Below are 22,346 nucleotides of genomic sequence, written 5' to 3'. Positions count from 1 at the left end.
ATGCATATGATATGCATATACATGCTCCTGGTACCATCCTTGCAGTAAGCAAAGCTCACGTGTGTAGTAGCTTTGATGCCACACACGTGTGTGAGCATGCACAGACACACACAGACAGATACATACACACACAGACACACACACACGCACGCACACGCGTGCACACACGCGCACGCACACACACACACACGCAGATATGCACACACGCACACACACGCACGCGCACACACACACACACACACACACACACACACACACACACAGACACACACACACACCTTATATTGTGCATGTTTTCAAGTTTGTGCATTTCCCTTTAGCATTTTACAATGATATATAGCTCATAACTGATTAATCAAAAAGACCCAGTATGAGGAACTTAAACGCTCAGGAAATACATTGTCCAGTAGTACAAGCAGGATGTTATTGCTCTTAATGCAGTTTCTTTCTCTGTCACTAACTGCTTCTCTTACTCTCTTTTTCTCTCTGTCTCTCTCTTTGTCTTTTCATTAATGCTGGTTCATGGGTGACACAGGTCTTTTTGTTTAGCTGTTTCCTTTATTTAGGTTAATATCAGGCGTCTTTAGTTACAGAGATGTTAAATAACTGAAATCTTGTAAATACATTATTTTCTCAGTATTCAAAAGTCTTTTATACTATCGTTTGTGGGGGTTCTTGGTAATGGCACGTGCACTGATGTGAGATAAGCATGTTCTTACTCCTCCTCTTAGCATATCTAGGAGAAGATCTATAACATAATATATCTTGTCTACCTTTTTGCTTCTCTGCTTTCTAAAAGTAGGTGGCAATGAACAGGGCTGGGGTGATACACTGTTATCACCTGACATTAATATTACGAATATCATGTTATTAATACTCCATTTCAGACTGCAGGAAGGCAGTAACTGTCATATAAAGACATGACTGCAGCCAGTAATTTGAGCCTGATAAATTCAAATAGTCATCTGCAAGTTTTAAATAAATCTGGTACAAACACAGCTTGATATTTGAGTTTTAGTCAATAAGAGCATCATATTTCAACACCAGTCAATAATTACAATCATGATAAAAGTGCAGCCATTGAAGAGCTGCTGTAAATTAATCTGCAGAAATTGTTCTTCTGAGGATAATTCTCAGCAAAACTAGACACACTGATGCAATAGAATTTGAAGGGGGGTTGTTCAAATCTGATAATAACGATTTCTGCTTGGTTTACTTTAAAATAAAGACAAATAAAAGCAATAATCTGCAAGATGTAGTCAGTTTGTTTTAGTTGACCTGTTTTGTCATAATTTTTAGTATATGTCCCAGAACAATGCAGATTGGAGTGCTTTTGGATAAAACTAAAAAGTGCCCATTCTTAGACCTGAAATCAATAGAATATAAAGGTAATACTTGTAAATTTTAATAAAAGTTTAAAAACTTCAGACATAGCTCCTAAATATATATTGGTACATGATAGTATATGACTGGAATGGAAAGGGCATGAAAACAAAGAACAAGTGTTCATGGATATATAAATCAGAGTTTGGGCTGCAGATAAAAGCTATTGTGATGAAGTTCATGTATTAATGTGAATGAAAACACTTATCTTAGCATTATTATTGTCTGCTTGGATTAAAAAGATTCTTGGCGATTTACTTCCAGTTTCTTTCCGCAGCGGTAGTATTTTTGTGTTTCCTACAGTTGAGAAGTTTTGTCTTTTTAAAGATTATTCTTAGTTATGTTTTCACCCATGCAGTCTGAGCAAAAGAAGTGAACACTGACCTCACTTTGAAGTGTATACATGAAATCATTATTTTACACTAACTCTCTTCAAAGAAAAACGCTTTTTCAGAATGTCATTTCAGCAAATATTTCATCTAACATGCACCTAGCATCAAAGTCAAGAGATAAAGATGGTTGAGATAGTAAAATAAACATTTTTCTGTAGAATTCCTGATTCTTGCAGCTCAGTATATTCTCTACCATAATCATTACATTTCCTTTTATGTGGTTGCCCATATAAAGAGAAGTTGACTAATTTAGTCAGTTCTGGCTGTCTTTACTATGTCTTATTAAAATGCTCATCATTTGCATAAATTGGGTATCTTCTCATAGCAGAAGTTTTACATTCTATTTTGCCACTGCTAGATGCTAACAGTATATTAAGACAGAGTTGAGGCTACAAATTGCTAACATGCTTCTTCTGACTCCAGACTTTAGAATCAAATTTCTGTTGTTTGTGTTCAATATTGATATATAATAATATTTAATACCATCACCAAACTAAGTTAATAGATTAATGGCAGAAAAAATAATTGACCACATTCATCTTTCAGAATTCCAAAGGACTACAGTAATATACAGTATGATTCAACTGAAAAAAGAACATCTACGTACAGCATTAAACCCATGTGCCAACCAAAACATATATATAATAGCTGTGCCTTTTTCCTCATTATCTACAATCCTATACCACTAAAAATTAATTAACCTATGGGGACATGATCCATGAATATACTCTTGTGCAAACTTAAGCACTAGTCAATAAAGCAGAATGAAATTATCTACAAGGCTAAGCCAGTGAAATAAGCAGTAATGAATAGTTGCAAAATGAAACATCCAACCATCCTTCCGTCCATCTACCCATCTATACACAGCCCTCTTTTTCTCATTTTTTTTGCACACGTGGTTAGGGTGTTGCATCAACAGTGACTATCTTCTAGAGATAGTGTTCACACTGCTGGGTGAAACAGACATACAAAAATACTATTTCAGTTAGAAAAGTAGCAAGCTATGCAGTTTGTTCTCTTACTCTACTGCTTCATTTGAATACTTCCAAATGTTAACGTGCTGCGACTTTACATTAAGCAGTACAAAAGGAACACACTCTTATTTTGCTTACTAGCTGTTAACTGTGAAAAAAATAAATCAATGTTATAAGCAGAGACCATGTGGACTACTGCAGAAGTCCTGGAACAAAAATGATGCATTTGGACTTCATTAAGTATACACATATTTAAGTAGCTACATTTCCTTTATGTTACATATATGAAGTGATTTGTTTTTCATTAATGAGTAGGCAAGCAATGCAAAAAGTTAGGTTTCAAAACAATTTACACAGAGGGAAAGGTACTACACTGAGCTTAAAAGCATTCTTTACTTAAAGTGCATTGGTCACTTACTGGAGCAAATATAAGTTACAATCAAGGGAGGTGGATATAGACTCTACCATATATGACAGGAAATTATTTAGCTTTTAATGCAAAAAAGTGTGTTGTTTTTACATTTTGTTTCATTTATGAAAGACAAGAGCTGTCCCATTCCCTCCACTTTTGCTACACTTCTGATAAGGACAGCCACCTTAACTTGTTCTCCGAGCTGAAAATCCCTTCAATGATATCCTGAAAGACTCAGCCAACAATGCCTCGCTACCTAATTTAGTGAATAGTCTATGCAATTCTTCTTTAAATGCATCAGTAGCAGTTTCTTTCTTCCCAGAAAGACAAGCTGTTGACTAGTTCTTGCAGGTGGAACACCTCACATTGAACATGAACATGTGATGATGTACTAGTGAAGCCGCAAGGTAAGTAAGAAACTACTCCTCTAAAGAAGTAAGTTGTTTTGCTTACCCAGAATGCTTTGCAATTGTATGTGAATCATTGTTGAATTTAAAACTATGACATCATTGCGTGGGTGTGGCTATAGAGAAAAAATGAGTAAGCAATAAAACTAAAAAATAAAACAGCACATTATAATCTTAATTTTATGCAACTTCAACATGAAGAATACAAGGAATTAAATTAGTTGCAAAACAAAGATCCTTCCAAAAGAGATGATTATATATCAAGTAATTCCCAAGAAGCTGTCCATAGTTAATCATGCAATATATACAAATGAGGAATTGTGCAAGCACTAATGGGTAATTTTATGATTACACTTTATTCCACAAAAATTGACTAACATGGTGGACCAAGCCTCTAGGCAGCTATAAACTGGTGCTGCATGACTGTAAGTACCATGCCCCAAAGTAGAACCTTTCCTAAGTACATCCATATGTTTGCACCCACAATATAAAGTAAACTCATAAGCAGTCATAGATAAAGTCCTGTATTTTGTCAAATCAATGATTACATTGCACAACAGGATTTTTTTTGCATATGGAATACTGTGTACGTCTGCTAAAGTTCGCAGACGATTGCAAGTTGGGAGCAATTATTAATTCACCAAGTGATGTTGACATACTACAGAATGGCCTCACAGAGATCAATGACTGGTGTCTGAACCATGGCCTTAAGCTCAATGCCAAAAAATGTGTCGTCAACCCCTTTGGGAAAAACCTGGTTCCCATGAATTACCACATTGATGGTAGTCCACTGAACACAGAAGGCGTTATAAGAGATCTGGGAACACAGGTTGACAGCAACCTCTCTTTTGATCATCACATTGCCACTGTGGTCAGAAACTCCTTGTATGTGGCACATCTCATTAGTAAGGGTTTTGCATCCAGGAAGGAAGAGGTCATTGTCTTCCTCTACTCTTCCCTCATTAGGCTAGTCATCAAGTACAATGCCCCATTTGGCATGTACCTCACTAGACACCTGCAACAACTGGAGAGGCCACAAAAGTACCTCACAAAGAGGATCCTAGGCCTTAAACACTTGTCCTATATGGACAGACTAAAAAAACTCCAACTATTTTCTGTCTCATATCGCCTATATAGAGGTGATCTCTGCTTGACTTACAAAGCCATGTCTGACCCAGCTCTGTTAGAAATGTTACATCTAAAGAAATCCCAATCTCTCAACATCACACACTTCAGAGACCTCAACCTCATTACCACAATTAACAGAACATGCTAGAGGGACAGGTTCATAACCCTTAGACTGCCCATGCTATGGAACAGACTTCCCATACATGTCAAGCAGAGCACCTTGCTGACCCTCTTCAAGAGAAATTTGATGAGTGGATGGGAAACAGAAAATTCACCCCAGGGATAACTCCAGTGGCTCTACTCTTCAGAAGCACTGGGAACTAAGGTTGGGTGGCACTATGCCAGGGTAATCCTATGACTAGGCTTGTAAAGGCCCAAGGGCCATTAGCCTAGCACACACCTATGAACCTATGAACCTTTGCTGGCTTTACTATATGTATATATGCATATTTCTTGTTTTGTTTTGCATCTGTATTCCTTAGCAATCCTTGTTATGGTGGTACGTATTATAGGAGCACATTTGCAGTATTCCATATAACATTATTTGGTTTCCTTCCTCCCAACACTTGCAAACACTGTGGTGGTGGCATGCCTCACCATTCTCCATATATTTATTGCTTCATTACAGAAACCCAGCTAAGTTGACACAGCTCCTACACTTACTCTCCTTCAACTTCAAGACAAATTCTTGCCTCTTACATAGCACCTTTTTAAATACAGTAAAAAAAACCCCGGGTCTATATTAGAAGAGCAAAGCAATGAAAGAGTGAATGCTCTTTCGTCGACACATAAAACTCGAAGTCTGAAAAACAGCGAAGTTACGGAACAGTGATTTTTTTCCCAGGGAATGGTTTTTAAATCAGTCCAGTGTGTTGGGTTTAGTATCTGAAGAAGTTTGGGCATTTTCCAAATGAAAAGCCCTTCATGTGATTTTGTTTTTGCAAATTTGTTCTTGTGGTGTAAAAGGAGCAGTTTTCTATTAAATTTTACTTTCTACCGGGCTGTGTGAAGTGTTGATTCCTGGCAACAGTAATTGTGCATCAGTTTATCGTATTTTGGTTCATTTTCGTATATTTAATGTGATCTTGGGGGTCTTTTGTAGTATGCCATAATGCCCATGCTTTGTTTCTAAGGGTGATTTTTAGTTTGGACTCTTTGGAAAGCCATGGTGCAGTTTTTGACTTTATTCTTATTGAGTGAATAAAGGGGAGGCATTTCAAAATTGACCATTTACATGAGTTTAGTTCCTGTTGGAAATTGGCAAGGTTAAATTTATTTTTGTTTCTTACCATTCTGAGTATGGGTTGGTGGGGTTGATGGCTTTATGCTTAATTATATAGGTACGAAGGTGATCACTTAAGCCATCAGGCAGGGTCCCAGAGGTGTACAGTTGGGGGTGACTATTGATAAGTATCCAATCAAGTATGCCTTCTTTATGGTTAGGTTTTCCTATCCTGGTAGGGGTGGTTATGATTTGTGTAAATGCATGCAGGTTAACATGGGTGGATGGGGATTGTGAGGAACAGGTGTTCCAGTCTTTGTTAAACTCTCCGAGTAGTAAGGTTTCTTGGGGGTAGTTACATGATAGCCAGTGAAGGGTATCTTTGAGTGTAGATATATTATTTCCTTGGGGAATGTACACACAGATGATATTAATACATTTATTTTTATTAAGTTGCAATTTGGTGACGGGAATCTCTGAGTTATAAATTTAAGGTGGTTGTATAGCTTCAATGATGAAGTTTAACAGAGATTTATAGAGAACAGCTACCCCACCCCCCTTCCTAGAAGCACAATCCAGCCTGAGTATGATATACCCAGGTGGTAACACTTCATTATCTGTGGTGTTAGGTTTTAACTAGGTTTGGGATAAACAGAGTATCTCAAGGGAGTGGACAGCCAGGAGTGCATGTAGTTAATGTACCTTGTTGTTTATACTTCTAATGTTGATGTGACAGGCCAGGAAAGAGTTTGGTGGCCTATTAATTGTAGATTTATAACTTGTATTGCAAGTTGAGGGGGTAAATTTATCTGTAGTGGATGGGCCAGGGTTTGGGTGGATATAATCACCAAGTGTGAGGTTAGGTTTAAACCTAGTGATAAATTTCAGGAATTTATTTATAAGTTTATGGTAGTGTTTAGATTTGAAGTTAATGTATCTGGGATTAGTATGTTGATATTGTGAACAGGTTGTGGGCTGGTCACAGTGCTGTATGATTGGTATGTGGTGCAAGGACTTACAGCTGGGGTGATAGTGTGGCCTTTTGGGTACTGAAATCCAGTAAGAAACTGGTTTTCATACAAGATAAGGAGGTATGGGGCAAGTAAAAGGCATAGTAAAGAGGAGTATATCATTATGTGTGATGGAGTTGCAGGAACTGTATTACTTGGGTGGTCCAACTCCAGAAGATGAAGTGGCAGAATTTGAGGTAATGGAGTAGGGGTGGGAAAACCTATGACAGATGTAAGCTGATGGGTCCTAGTAACAGGGGGTGTGGCTTTATGACTATAAATCTAGTGGTACTGGGGGTGTGTGGGAATTGGGGGTAGGGTGGGGGTGCGTAGCAAGCCTGAGCGCAGCAAGGGCAAGTGCAGTGGGGCTTATCCAGAGTGCAATATTTCTTAAGGCTTCCTAGACCCATAAGGTAAGTAAATAGGGAGTCAAAGATCTTTAATTAATAGCTGTAGTTTAGCTGTAGTTTAATATAGAGTACAAGGTTTTTTAAGGCTTCCTAGAGCCATAAGGTAAGTAAATAGTGAGTCAAAGCTCTTTATTTTAATAGCTGTAATTTAGCTGTAGTTTAATATAATTTTAAGGGTAGTTGCTGTAGTGTAATATAATATTTAGGGTTTAAGGTTAGAAACACTGTCATTATTAACTGTCAATATTAACTTTGGAATTGGCTTAAGCTAATAAACAGGGAAGGGGGAAACAAGAGTGTGGGCTGGCAGTTCTTTTGTACTGCTGCTAATGAGCCAAGATCCAAGTAAAGGCAAGTTTGTGTTTAAGAAAAAGAATCAGAATTGACCAAAAACTGCTCTGAAGCTGCAAGTCATTTCTTAACCATTTAACAGATGGAAAAACAGCATAACATTGTATCTGTAGGCTAAAGTGCTCTCAATTAAATTAACAAACACACACAGTATTTGATCATTTATGGATACTATTTGCTAACAGAAGGGAATAAAAGAGAAATGGAAGAAGAGTGTGTGTGTGTGTGTGTGTGGGGGGGGGGCTGCTTACAAGCCAAAGCAGAGTGCTCTCCAGGGGATAATAAATATTAGCTCAAACAGGTAGACACATACACAAAGTTAACTTTAGCTGTTTGTGTTTGCAGACAGTTCAGACCTGGACTGCGCTTTTCATATAACAATGTATCCACCAGTCTGGTTAACGATAAAGGTGTTATTGCAGCTGATTTCTTAGAGTGGTGTTAGGTACAAAGGTAACTTTGCTGTTTCTCCACTGTGGTGCAATCTTGGAGTTGGTATATCTAAGTAGGGGGTTTAGGGGGAACAGCCCCCCCCACACTTTATTTTATCTTTATATATATATTTTTTGGAACAGCAATTTTTTCCATGGGAAAAAAATCACTGTTCTGTAACTTCACTGTTTTCAGACTTCGGGTTTTACGTGTCGACGAAAGAGCGTTCGCTCTTTCGTTGTTTCATTCTTCTAATATAGACCAAAAAACCCTGACTAACCACTGAACTGCTCTGCTCAAACGTAAACACAATGCATGGTTGGTCTTCATGGTGACAAAGCCCCTCACAATAAAATCATAATGTCTACACCCCTTTATACAACCTAGCTAAGCAAGCCACGTGCAAGCACAAAACCAACTGTTTAAAAACTCAAGCTTGCTCTGCTAGGCAAACCCAAACATTTCTGTCAGGAAGTAAATCTCCTCACAGGACAAATATCCACTGATACCACCTCCTCCTCTATCACCATCCAAAACTCTCAAGGCCAACTCTCAACCTCTGACTATCTCAAGGAATTCAGCCATCTCCCTACTTGAAAATATATCCCTGGATGCATCTGTTGGGGCAGACAACCAACTCCATTGGTTTATATTACTCTGCAAAGACTTCCTTACCACACCTCTTCTATATATTTATAATCTCTGCTTAACTTAAAACATACTGCCTGACATATGGAAAACTGCTCTTGTCATATGCCTTCCCAAAGAGCTTTAGCCAGGAAGTGTTTCCAATTTCCTCCCTATCTCTGTCCTCCCTACATTTGGTAAAATACTTGAAAAACTAATCTACAACCAACTGTCCACTTACATCCAGCAGTACCACCTTCCTCAGTCTTAAAAAGCATGGATTATGGGATAGGCTCAGAACAATGACAGCACTATGGTCCCTTACAGATGAGATCCTTCTCAACATTGATAAAGGAAATGTTTCAGGAGCTCTCTTCACTGACCATATAACTGCTCCTTCACTCCCTCCAAGAGATCAAAGTTAGCCCCAACACTATTACCCGGTTCCAACATTTCTTAACAAATAGGCATTTCAGAGTCAAAATAGGCTCATTCATATCACATTGCCACTTTTACCAAAGGAGTGTCCCAGAGATCCATACTAGCACCACTTTCTATTTTATTAACAAACTACCCAGTGACCTCACTAACCTTCCTGCCACTCTTTATACAGATGGCATGGTTATCTTTTGATCCAGTCCCTCAACCAGCTTCATTCTGACCTTCACTCCCTTAATTCTTGGATAAGCAACTATAAGCTATTTTGTATAACCCCTCCAAAACAAAAATTATGATATTTGGATCCTCACAAAAGTTGGAAAAAAAACCTCCTGAAAACCACAGCATTGCAGATCTCATTGGTTCCTTGACAGAAACAACCACATCCTTTAAATATCTAGGTTTATGGCTGGACTAGTCACTTAACTTGCACAACTACATTGAAAACATCAAGAAAAAGATCAGTTCTCTTTTCTGGTCCTGTGAAATGTCTCTCTTCCTCTCCAGACCATTGAGAAATGCAATCGGTAAAGAAGTACTCATCTTGAATATCGGCCCCCCATCATAACCACAGTCTCTAAAAAAAACTCATCCATTCTGCAGTCCATTAAAAATAAAATCTGCATATTCATTTCCAATTCTCCCTCTCCAGAACACCACTAAACTACCCCCCCCCTCCAGAGCCAAATGGTTACTAGTCTTATAAAGAGTTAAGCTATTCCTAGGGTCTCTTCTTTTCAAACTACTTCAACCAACTGACTTCCTTTTTCTTGCAGTGAAACTCCATAATAAAACCACCCCTTACAACCTCTGCAGCCTCTCCCAATTATCTTTCTCACTCCAGACACTGCAAACCAAACTGGAGTGTCATTCTCCATTCTTGCACCTAAACTCTTACAATCACTCCTCCCTTCCCTAAAAGAAGTCTTCTCTTTCCCCACTTTCAGAGCAGAATTCAAAAGACATCTCCATCAAAAATTTTACTGCCAGTGCTTTTCCACTGGATGCATCACCTAACTCCATCCCCACCTCTATCACTTCTACTTTGACTGTCAGTTCTCACCTGCTGTTTTGCTCACATTTTACAACTAAAATTAATTCACATTTATTTTTCTATTCTGCTAATAATATTTACATATTATTTCAATTAACGGTGGGAGTCTTTGCCTTCTATGATTACTCCTTGTGTGTGAATTTCTTCCATTTTATTTTTTGTGAATTACTGCAACAGGGCTGTGCTTGCAAATGGTCTCTTGTGATGAGTGTACTACCCCAGTAAACAAACTATATTAATAAAAAATAAAATAAAAAATAAATAAGTGGTGTAGTTAACAATCCTGCACATCCAGTGTTCTCTTGGGTGTGTGCTCCTGGCTAATCACAACTCATCCCACCAAAATATATGATTGTGTTAGAATTGTCCAATACAGTGGTCTATTGCCTGAATGACTCTTGTAGTGCCATTTCATTGCTAACTGCCTTTATCTAGTACTGACATTACTGGACTGATTGTGGGCAGGATTCAAAGATTGTCTATTACATTATCTAGAGCTGCTCCCCTGCTTCTGTGTATTCTTTGGAGATAGTCCAGATTGCGAAGATTGGGACTCATCAGCCGTATGGTGGAGGGCATCCACACCAGTTTTTGGTTGGTACATGGCCTGTGCAGTGTGTATGTCTGTATATACTATATATATATATATATATATATATATATATATATATATATATATATAGGCTACGCACTCAAGTGTGCTAGCCAATTTAAAGCATTTACAGTGTCCTTGTGCCTAGTTTCTGTTATTTAGAAAAAAATATTCTTGTTTCCCGCCTTTTCTGAACTAGAATAGTCCAGTTTTCAGGTCTTGCTGAATTCTAGGCTGTGTTATAGTTCCCGTGTTGCCCATATCCTTACTTGGATAGGAGGAAGCTTCTCTGTTCACCAGTGAGAGTGGGGAGCTTTGAGCAGCCTATCTGTCCCTGGAGGAGTGGTCTCAGCCCAACAACTAGTAGCTTATTGGCCATTTTGGGCCATTTCCTATCTCATTCAAACTTCCTGCCTTAAACCCACTTTAGCACAGTTTTGCACGATCTTGTACATTGCGCAACATCGCACAACATCGCGCAGTGCTGTTTAAGCAGTTTTTAACTGTTCCTGGCTCCAAAAAGTCTGCTCTTTAATTTTTCCCTTAGAACTAGTCAAACCCGCAAAATAAGCACTCAACATTCATTCTACAGCCCAGCACTTGCTCAAATTTCTCAGTAACCACTAACAAAGCATAACACTGCACCCCCTTATACTATCCAGTAGTACAAGGCTCCCTATTTGTCCATTTCCAGAAATCAATAAATCAATTCTTTAAAACATCCAGGCATGTCCAAAGCACAGTTTCAGGTATATTCTCCAGTCCAGATGGTGAATCTGGGAATCTTGAGGCAATGTTACAATTGCCTTATGTACACAGACAACCCTCTCCTCCTTCCAACAAACACAAATATATGTGAGAGATGCAACTATACAGCCAAACTGGAGGCCGGGCTCTCTCAATCCAAGACTGGCACAGTCAGTCAGGAGGAGAAGGAAACCACTCACACCACACAACGAGTCTCACACAGACATATTGCACCAGCAAACATGACACATACACCCACAAAAACATACTTGGAGGCTCTAAATAAAAATCTACCAAAGCAACAGAGACCTCCAAAGCAGACATCCAAGCAACCACTACCCCACGACAACTTTCACAAATCACATACTTCACAAAGTCACTGTGCCATGCACTCGCAGCCCCAAGGCTAAATAACACACCTAATACACTAGTAATTGGAGACTCTATTGTCAGGCACACTGACATCCCATTCACCAGACTGAACAAGGAGAAGGTCATTGTAAGCTGCCTGTTGGGTGCCAGGATCTGACGCATAACGCAAGCACTCAGGTCACTCCACAGCAGGTACAAATGCTCTGTCATTGTCCATGTTGGTGTGAATGACCTGAGATGTACCTCCCTGGACTACATGAAAAGAGACATAGAGGAGCTCTCTGATCATGTAGCCCAGGCCTGTATGACCCTGACCCTGAGTAGCATCTTGCCCTCACCAAGAATGATGCCACAGTATAAAGACAAGAAGATCAATTTTAACAGTTGGCTAAGCTATTGGTGTCATTCAAAGGGGATCCAGTGTCTGTCAGCCTGGGATGACATGCTCGACAAGCCACGTTGCTTCACCAGGGATGGCTTGCACCTGTCACCCTTAGGCTTCCAAATACTGGCTAAGGCTCTTGCCACCCCCCATAGTGCCTTTTTTAGGCAAGGCTCAAAAGACAAACCCACCTCCATAGACAATACCAGAAACAAAAAACTAAGGGTAATGCTACTCAATGCCAGAAGTCTAAATCTCAAGATGCACGCACTCGAGGCACTCCTCAGTATGGAGAAAATTGATATCTGTGCTGTAACAGAAACCTGGTTCAAGGCTCCAGAGAGCACCCCAGCACTACCAGGATTCAACTCATACCATTCTTTTCGGCCCCAGAACTCGGACCGAAATACTAAAGGCAGAGGAGTATCCATTTTCATCAAGGATACCCACACCTCCAGGTTAGTGGCACTGCACGAGGCAGCAGAGACCATCCATGTGCAACTAACAGTAGGTAAAACTGCTTTTCAGTTTGTAGCCTGCTACAGATCACCCACCCTGTCTCAGGACCCCCACTCGGCATTCCTGAGAACATTGGAAAATATGAAGGTCTCACCAAACACCATGTTATTGGGGGATTTCAACTACCCAAACATTGACTGGGAAAACTACTCAAGTCCCAACTCTTTTGCACAACAGTTCCTGGAGTTTATAAATTCAAATGCCATGGAACAACTGGTCACCACAATGGGGGCTAAATGTTCCACACCAGAAGTAAATCTCTCGTTGGTAAGATCAGACCATAAACTAATCACAATGGACATCCACATCCCGTCCCCACCACCAGCCATGGAATCCACTGTGAAGAATTTCTCAAAAGCAAACTTCACACTTCTCAAGACCGTGGTGGAATGTTTCAAAGCCCCCGGGCAAATGGAAAATGCTACCCAAACCACAGAATCCTTTACAATTGTGCTCTATGAGCACCTACAGGAATGCATGGATCGTGCCATCCCAAGTAAAACTAAGACTCACTCCTCCAAAACCAGGAGACCAGTCTGGTGGACTCTGGCCATAAATAAGCTATACAACAGAAGGAGGAAACTATTACATGAAAAGGCAAAATCCCAAAAAGGGAAGGCCTCCCTGATCAATACAAGCAAGAAACTTCGATCCCTCATAAAATCATCAAAGGCTAGCTTTGAAGGAAAAATCCCCAAAGACTCTAAAGATAATCACAAGGCGTTCTTTAGCTACATCAAGAATCTGGGTGGCAACTCTCAGATATGCTCTGAGCTGGTGCATAAAGGCACAAAATACACTGAACCCGCTGACATTGCCAACATCCCGGCGGACAGGTTCAGTGCAAACTTTACCCCCCCCCCCAAAAGAGCCAGTATCGATCCCAGAAGAATGCAATCCCCCAGACATCACAGACACACAGGTGAAAGCAGCCCTCTCCAAAGTAAAAAACACAGCGTCAATGGGACCGGATGGTATCCCGGGCTGCGTCTTACACGAGCTCCAAAACGAACTAAACCCTCACATAAATTCACTGTTCCAACTCAGCCTTAACACAGGTTATGTACCCAAAGAATGGCATACAGCAACAGTGATCCCACTCCACAAAGGTGGTGCCACAACGGATCCAGGGAACTATCGCCCTATAAGCCTGGCTAGCCTGGTCTGCATGGCTATGGAGTGCATCATCATGGATCTCATAAACAAAGACATTGGGAACCTTCAAACACTGGACCCTACCCAATTTGGCTTTGTTAAAGGCAAATCGTGCCTCTTAAACCTGGTTGACTTCTTTGAAACAGTTACCAAGGCCATAGATGAGGGAAAGGTAGTCCACATGGCCTACCTGGACCACGCAAAAGCCTTCGACACAATACCCCACTCAGGCATCATAAATAAGCTTACCAGCTTAAGTATTAAGCCATATGTCACAAGATAGGTTGCAAACTGGCTCAGGGATAGAACTCACATGGTCAGATTCACAGGTGTCATGTCCAACTCTAAACCGGTTAGAAGTGGCATCCCACAAGGCTCAGTCCCAGGAACCTCTTGTTCAGTATATACTTCTCTGAGGTACAGACAAACATGGGAGGACTGTGGCTTACCAAGTTCACAGATGATTGCAAACTGGGAGCCATAATAAACTCTCCAACTGACACAAGCATCCTTCAGAAGGGCCTTACGGGGATGGATACCTGGTGTTAGAACCATGGCCTCAAGCTAAATGCCAAAAAGTGCATAGTCATCCCTTTGGAAAAAACAAAGTGCCCACAAACCACCACATAGGAGGTAATCCACTAAGTACCGAAGAAGTAATTAGGGATCTGGGGACCCAAGTAGATAGTAACCTGTCCTATGACAATCACATTGCCAAAGTCATTAGAAAAACCTTCTAGATAGCTCATCTAATCACAAAAGGGTTCACATCTAGATCAAGAGAGGTCATTGTGCCCCTCTACTCATCGCTCATCAGGCCCATAATTGAGTACAATGCCCCATTTGGGATGTACCTTACCCTACACCTGCAACAGATGGAGAGACCTCAAAAATACCTCACCAAGAGGATCGTGGGCCTCAAACAGATGCCCTATGCAGCTCGATTAAAGAAGCTCCAGCTCTACTCAGTTGCTTACTGCCAACCCAGAGGCGATGTCTGCCTGATGTTCAAGGCCATGTCTAACCCGGAACTGTTGGAAATGCTCCACCTCAAGAAAACCAATTCCATTAGAGCTACATGCTCCAGGGATTTAAACCTTAGCACAGCAATAAACAGGATATGCTGGAGGGATAGATTCATATCCCAAAGGCTTCCCTCGCTCTGGAATAGAATCCCAGTCCATGTTAGGCAGAGCCCCTCGCTGACCCTCTTCAAGAGAAATATTGATGAGTGGATAGAAAATCATAAATGTACTCTTGGGATTACTTCTATGGCCCTGCTGGACAGAGGCTCAGGAATCTAGTCTAAAAGGGAGGCGAAAGCCAACTATTCTGGCTAGGCTTATAAATGCCCTAGGGCATGAATAAATGACCTATGAACCTATGAACCTATATATATATATATATATATATATATATATATATATATATATATATATATATATATATATATATATATATATATATATATATATATATATATATAAATATTGATATACATATCTATTATATATATATATATATATATATATATATATATATATATATATATATAGCATAGTACAGTTGACAATCATTCCAGTCTAAAAATGTTGTTGCTTTTGAAAAAAGATTGAATTGTAAACATATCAAATGTGTATGGCTTTGTACAGGTGGTAATTGTATGTATTGTTATGACATCCAGATTATATCCCACTGAACTGCCAACAATAATTTGACATCTCCCACTATCCTGAGTTAGTAACTAAGGGGGTTCAATCCTCACTACTCACTCCAATGTGAGACTGTCTCTTAAACAGGAGTACTATTTCACAATATTCCCCTAATAGCACAACAGAAACATGCTCTGTAACCTGAGACTGGATGGTATACTTCTGTCCACTCCTTATTATACACTTCAGAGCAATGTGACCCAGTCACACTTAAATAAATTAAATCTCATACATCCAAACACTTCTGGGAAAGCCTGACACAGATTTCCAACTCTGTCCCTTCCTCGAAATAATATGGTAATGCTTCCACCAATCAGAGTGTCTTCATGCCCTTTTAAAGAGAAGTCCAATTATGAAAATTAGATATTAAAATAAATGAATTTCAAATGACCTAAGCAGCCAGGCTTTTGGAGTGGCCTGGGAAGTTATCAAGGCAAGTATAAGCACTCTCAAATCATGAAAGAATTGATTGACCAGCCACAATGTAAGTTAAAAAAATATTTAATATTGAGCAAAATTATTAAAAATATAAACAGTTGTTGTTGTTGTTGTGTCTTTCGGCTTTTCCCGGTTAGGGGTCGCCACAGTGGAACTCCGGTCCTCTAATGATTGGCAGCAAATTTTTACATGCCAAGTTGCCAGCTCTGACACACAACCTTCAACAAAGGTACGCCCATTCATGCAAATCTCCACACAGAAGACACTCTAGTTGAGAATCGAATGGGACAACGTCTTACTGTGAGGTGACAACGCTACCGTAGCACCACCACCAATAAACAAACAGAACTCAATCACCAGGAAAATGAAACCAATACTATATGATAGAAATCCAACATTCAGAAAATTTCTAACTGATCTAATTGATTAGTTATAATTTTCCTTTCCCACTAAAGAACACTGTCCCTGATCTAAACTAAATTATTACAACAGAGCTAAGGTGGGCTTACAGTTCTTGGTGACTCCTTTTTGGTATCCACTGCACATTACATCTGTGAACAACTCACAACTGGCTGTCAACTGGCTGTAACTGACATCTGTAACTGTAACTGACAACTAACTTCAACTGTCTTCAGTAGGCTCTTTTATAGTCTAGCCTAACTGACATAACTGTTCCAGTTCTAATTTTTATTTCATATTTTGAAAAATGAACCAATAGCTGGTTACTAAAGTTCCTACCTGCCTTTCAGCTTCTGACAGTAACACATAGCAACTGTCAAAATTCCAATTATATCATCTGCAGATCAGCTGAATCTGAGACAGTTTGCTTTTACAATCTTTCTTCATAAGGGCTTTTCATCCAGAAAAAAGGAGGTCATTGTCCCATTGTACTCATCCCTCATTAGACCCATCACAGAGTACAATGCCCCATTTGGTATGTACCTCACAATACATCTGCAACAACTGGAAAGTCCACAGAAACACCTCACTAAAAGAATCACAGAACTAAAGCAGATGCCCTATGCTGACCAACTAAAAAAATTCCAGCTATACTCTGTCGCATATCGTCTGCTCAGAAGCGGTCTCTGCTTAACATACAAGGCCATGTCAAACCCAGAGCTGTTGGACATGCTATACTTACAGAAATCCCAATCCATCAGAGCCACACACTTCAGGGACCTAAACCTTGTCATCACAATGAACAAAACATGCTGGAGGGATAGGTTCCTGACCCAGAGACTCCCCATACTCTGGAATAGACTGCCCATACATGTCAAGCAGAGCGCCCCCTTGGCCCTCTTCAAAAGGAACCTTGAGGATTGGATGGGAGATAGGAACTCTACCCCGGGGATCACGTCATTTGCCCTGCTAGACAGGGGTCCAGGAAATTAAATATTGTGGGAAGAAATAGCCAGGGAATTGTTATGGCTGGGCTTGTATAGGCTCTAGGGCCGATAGCCTAGTACCAACCTATGAACCTATAAACACATTCCCTTTGAAATGTAAAAGGACACTGTTCAAGTCTTTAAAACACTCTTTACAAACAGATCACAAACCTACATGTAAAAACTTATTTACAACATCATAGCTAGTCATGCTGGCAAAATAATACACAGGCCAGTCTGAAACAATGCACAAAACCTCAGCCAGATAGGTCAGCACAAATGACAGTGTCCAATTTCTTCACATTTGCTGCTAAGCAGCAATAACAGAAAATGGGATTCTTTCAAGACTTGTTTTGTTTAGTTGTAAATCATTGCTGTTGTGATATCTAAGTATACACCAGTAAACACCTTTGCCCAACGGTTCTTGGAATTCATAAATTCCAATGCCCTGGATCAACTAATCCATACTCCGATCAGGAGCTCCAATATCCTAGACCTGGTCATTACCAACATGGGAAATCAATGCTCCACACCTATGGCCACCCCCTCGTTAGTCAAGTCTGACCATAAGCTAATCACCCTTAACATCCACATCCCACCCCCACCCCCCAGTAAGGAAACCTCTATAAAAAACTTCTCCAAATCCAACTTCATGCTACTCAAGTCAGAAGTGACAAACTTCATGACACCCATGCAGACAGGAATTGAAAGTTCAACTGCTGAATCCTACACTAAGGCACTGTACGAGCACATACACTCATGCATGAATCATACCACCCCAAATAGAGCCAAGATGCTCTCATCCAAAAAAAGGAAGCCAATCTGGTGGTCCCCTGCCATAAACAAACTTTACAACAAAAGGAAAAAACTGTTGCAGAAAAGAGGAAAACCCCAGGATGCAAAAAACTCCCTTACCAGCCTCAGTAAGAAACTGAGATCCCTCATAAAATCCTCCAAAGCTAGTTACGAAAATAAAATTGCCAAAGATTCCAAAGACAACCACAAGGCATTCTATAACTATGTCAAGAATCTAAATGGCAATGCTCAGATCTGCTCTGAGCTAAAACAGAATGGCATTAAATATACTGATCCCAAGGATATTGCCAATATCCTGGCAGATCAATTCAGTGTCAACTTCACCCCCCTCTCACCCCCTAAATGGCCCATCTCAGTACTGGAAGATTGCAAAATTCTGGTAATAACAGCCACACAGGTAAAAAACGCACTCTCTAAAGCTAAGAATACAGCATCCATGGGACCAGATGACATCCCGGGCTGTGTACTACATGAACTGCAATATGAATTGGCACCTCACCTAAGTGTCATGTTTAATCATAGCCTCACCTCAGGTTTCGTGCCCACTGAGTGGCGCAGAGCTACAGTTATCCCACTCCACAAGGGGGGATCCAACTTGGATCCCAGAAAATACCGTCCCATCAGTCTGACAAGCCTTATCTGCAAGGCCATGGAGCGTATTATCATGGAACTTATAAACAAAGACATTGGCAACCTTCAAACACTGGACCCCACCCAGTTTGGGTTCGTGAAGGGCCGATCTTGTCTCCTGAACCTGACTGACTTCTTCGGATCAGTCTCCAGAGCTATGGACAAGGGTAAGGTGGTCCACACAGCCTATCTAGACCTTGCTAAGGCCTTTGACACCATCCCCCACTCTGGAATCATAGATAAACTTACTAAGCTGGGCGTTAATCCCTATATCACCCAATGGGTTGCTAATTGGCTTACTGATAGAACCCACACTGTAAAAGTAGCCCACTCCAAATCCATCTCCAGACAAGTGACAAGTGGAGTACCTCAGGGTTCAGTCCTGGGACCGCTCTTGTTTGGCATCTACTTCTCTGAAGTACAGGCCAACACTAAGGGACTCTGGCTAACAAAGTTCACAGATGACTGCAAACTGGGAGCCATTATTGAATCCCCAAATGATGTGGATACTTTACAAAAGGGCCTTACAGAAACAGATGCTTGGTGCCAGAGCCATGGGCTCAAGCTCAATGCCAAGAAATGTATAGTTATCCCCTTTGGGAAAAAACATGTATCCATGAATTACCATATAGGTGGCAGTACACTAAACACCGAAAGTGTGATAAGAGACTTAGGGACACAGGTGGACAGTGGTCTCACCTTCGATAACCACATTGCCACAACAGTCAGGAAATCCTTCTATGTGGCACACCTCATCACTAAGGGCTTTTCATCCAGAAAAAAAGAGGTCATTGTCCCACTGTACTCATCCATCATTAGACCCATTATAGAATACAATGCCCCATTTGGTATGTACCTCTCAAGACATCTGCAACAACTGGAAAGGCCGCAGAAATACCTCACTAAAAGAATCACAGGCCTAAAGCAGATGCCCTACGCTGACTGCCTTATAAAATTCCAGCTATACTCTGGTGCATATCGTCTACTCCGAGGTGATCTCTGCTTAACATACAAGGCCATGTCAAACCCAGAGCTGTTGGACATGCTACACTTACAGAAATCCCAATCCATCAGAGCCACACACTTCAGGGACCTAAACCTTGTCATCACAATGAACAAAACATGCTGGAGGGATAGGTTCCTGACCCAGAGACTCCCCATACTCTGGAATAGACTGCCCATACATGTCAAGCAGCGCGCCTCCTTGGCCCTCTTCAAAAGGAACCTTGAGGATTGGATGAGAGATAGGAACTTTACCGCGGGGATCACATCAGTTGCCCTGCTAGACAGGGGTCCAGGAAATTAAATATTGTGGGAAGAAATAGCCAGGGAATTGCCTAGTACCAACCTATGAACCTATAAACATGTGCCCTTTGAAATGTAAAAGAACACTGTTCAAGTCTTTAAAACACTCTTTACAAACAGATCACAAACCTACATGTAAAAACTTATTTACAACATCATAGCTAGTCATGCTGGCAAAATAATACACAGGCCAGTCTGAAACAATGCACAAAACCTCAGCCAGATAGGTCAGCACAAATGACAGTGTCCAGTTTCTTCACATTTGCTGCTAAGCAGCAATAACAGAAAATGGGATTTTTTCAAGACTTGTTTTGTTTAGTTGTAAATCATTGCTGGTGTGATATCTAAGTATGCACCAGTAATGATTTCCTTCTTTATGTTTTCATGTAAATCATTGTCAGTGTGATGTCTCAGTATACACTTCTTGGGGGAGATTTCGCCCCTCTGTGAGCTGGTGTAACTGTGGATTTGGTATATTTAAGCAGGGGTGGTGCAGGGGTGACCCTGCAAGAACACATAAAATGAGTTTTGCTTTTAATTTGTTGCCATTAAATGTAGCAGTATACCTTGCTGAGATGGTTTATACTGATAATGACTACGTATGTGGTGTACTGATGTTATGCATATTTATGTTATCATTATATATTAGTAAGTTGAGAAGATGTGTGTGAATCTATATCTAGATATATACATATAGATTTATGTTTATAGATATTTATAGATATATATGGATTACTATAAAACTATCCTTTAGTCAACACACAAAAGGTAAGCAAAAAAATAGCACACCTGAAAAAAATCAGAAACCAAGCAACTTTAATAAAACTTGTTTTTTGCAGAGGACAAGCTCCATTGACCCCAGACTCTCTTCTACTTAAATATTTCAAATTTGAGCTCACACATTATGGAGGAAAAGATATGTTTCCTATCCCCAGCATTACAGAGATCTTACACCACCAATGTCAGCCATCTGTTTTCAAGACCAAACAGAGTCGGTACAAGGACTGACGAATTTAACACAACCCATATATATTATATCTATATATATATATATATATATATATATATATATATATATATATATATATATATATACACACACACACATATATTTATATATATACATATATATATATATATATATATATATATATATATATATATATATGTATATCTTTCGGCTTTTCCCGGTGGAGCTCTGGTCTGCTAATGATTGGCAGTAGAGTTTTACATGCTGGCTTGCCGGGCCTAACACACAACCTTCAAAGAAGGAATGCCCGTTCACGCATGTCGCCACCTAATGCACAACCTTCAATGAAGGAACGCCCGTTCACGCATGTCACCACACAGATGACGCTCTAACTGAGAATCGAACGGGTAACGTCTAACTGTGAGGCGACAATGCTACTGCAGCGTATATATATATATATATATATATATATATATATATATATATATATATATATATCATCGAATCCCACATCATCAAGACAACTTTGCCAAAACTGCAGAACATTAAACACCTGGAACATTAAAAACTAACCCCGGGAAAGCAACCACTAACCCAACATGAAAAAAAAAAAAAAAAAAAAAAAAAAAAACGGAGCAAATAAAACCCACCCCCCCCAACTGAATATACCAACTCTGAGATTGCATGTTCTGGGTGTTTGATGTTCTACAGTTTGAGCAATGTCTTCTCTTTCAACTTATTGGTTTAAAAGCCCATGTTCGTGCTTGTTTCCAATCTTTCCTGTAACTAGTCTAGTCCAGATACAGATTTGCTGAATCCAGGACTGTTTGCAAGCTTCTGAGCCCCCCCCCCCACCCAAGCCTTTCTGTGTTGGAGGGAAGCCTTCTAGCTTATCAGTGGGAGTGGTAAGCACTAGGTAGCCTACCTACCACAAGAGTGGCTGCTGTCCCAGAAATTGTAGTTTATTGGCCATTTGAGCAGTTTTTCCATCTCTTTCAACCTTCTGGTTTAAAAGCCCATGTTTGTGCTCGTTTCCCACCTTTCCTGTAACTAGTCTCCTCCAGATACAGATTTGCTGTATCC

Source organism: Protopterus annectens, chromosome 3.part0 (genome assembly GCF_019279795.1).
Source record: "Protopterus annectens isolate FY-2018-M chromosome 3.part0, PAN1.0, whole genome shotgun sequence".
Classification (NCBI taxonomy): Eukaryota; Metazoa; Chordata; order Ceratodontiformes; family Protopteridae; genus Protopterus; species Protopterus annectens.
Note: the sequence above shows the minus strand (reverse complement) of the source record.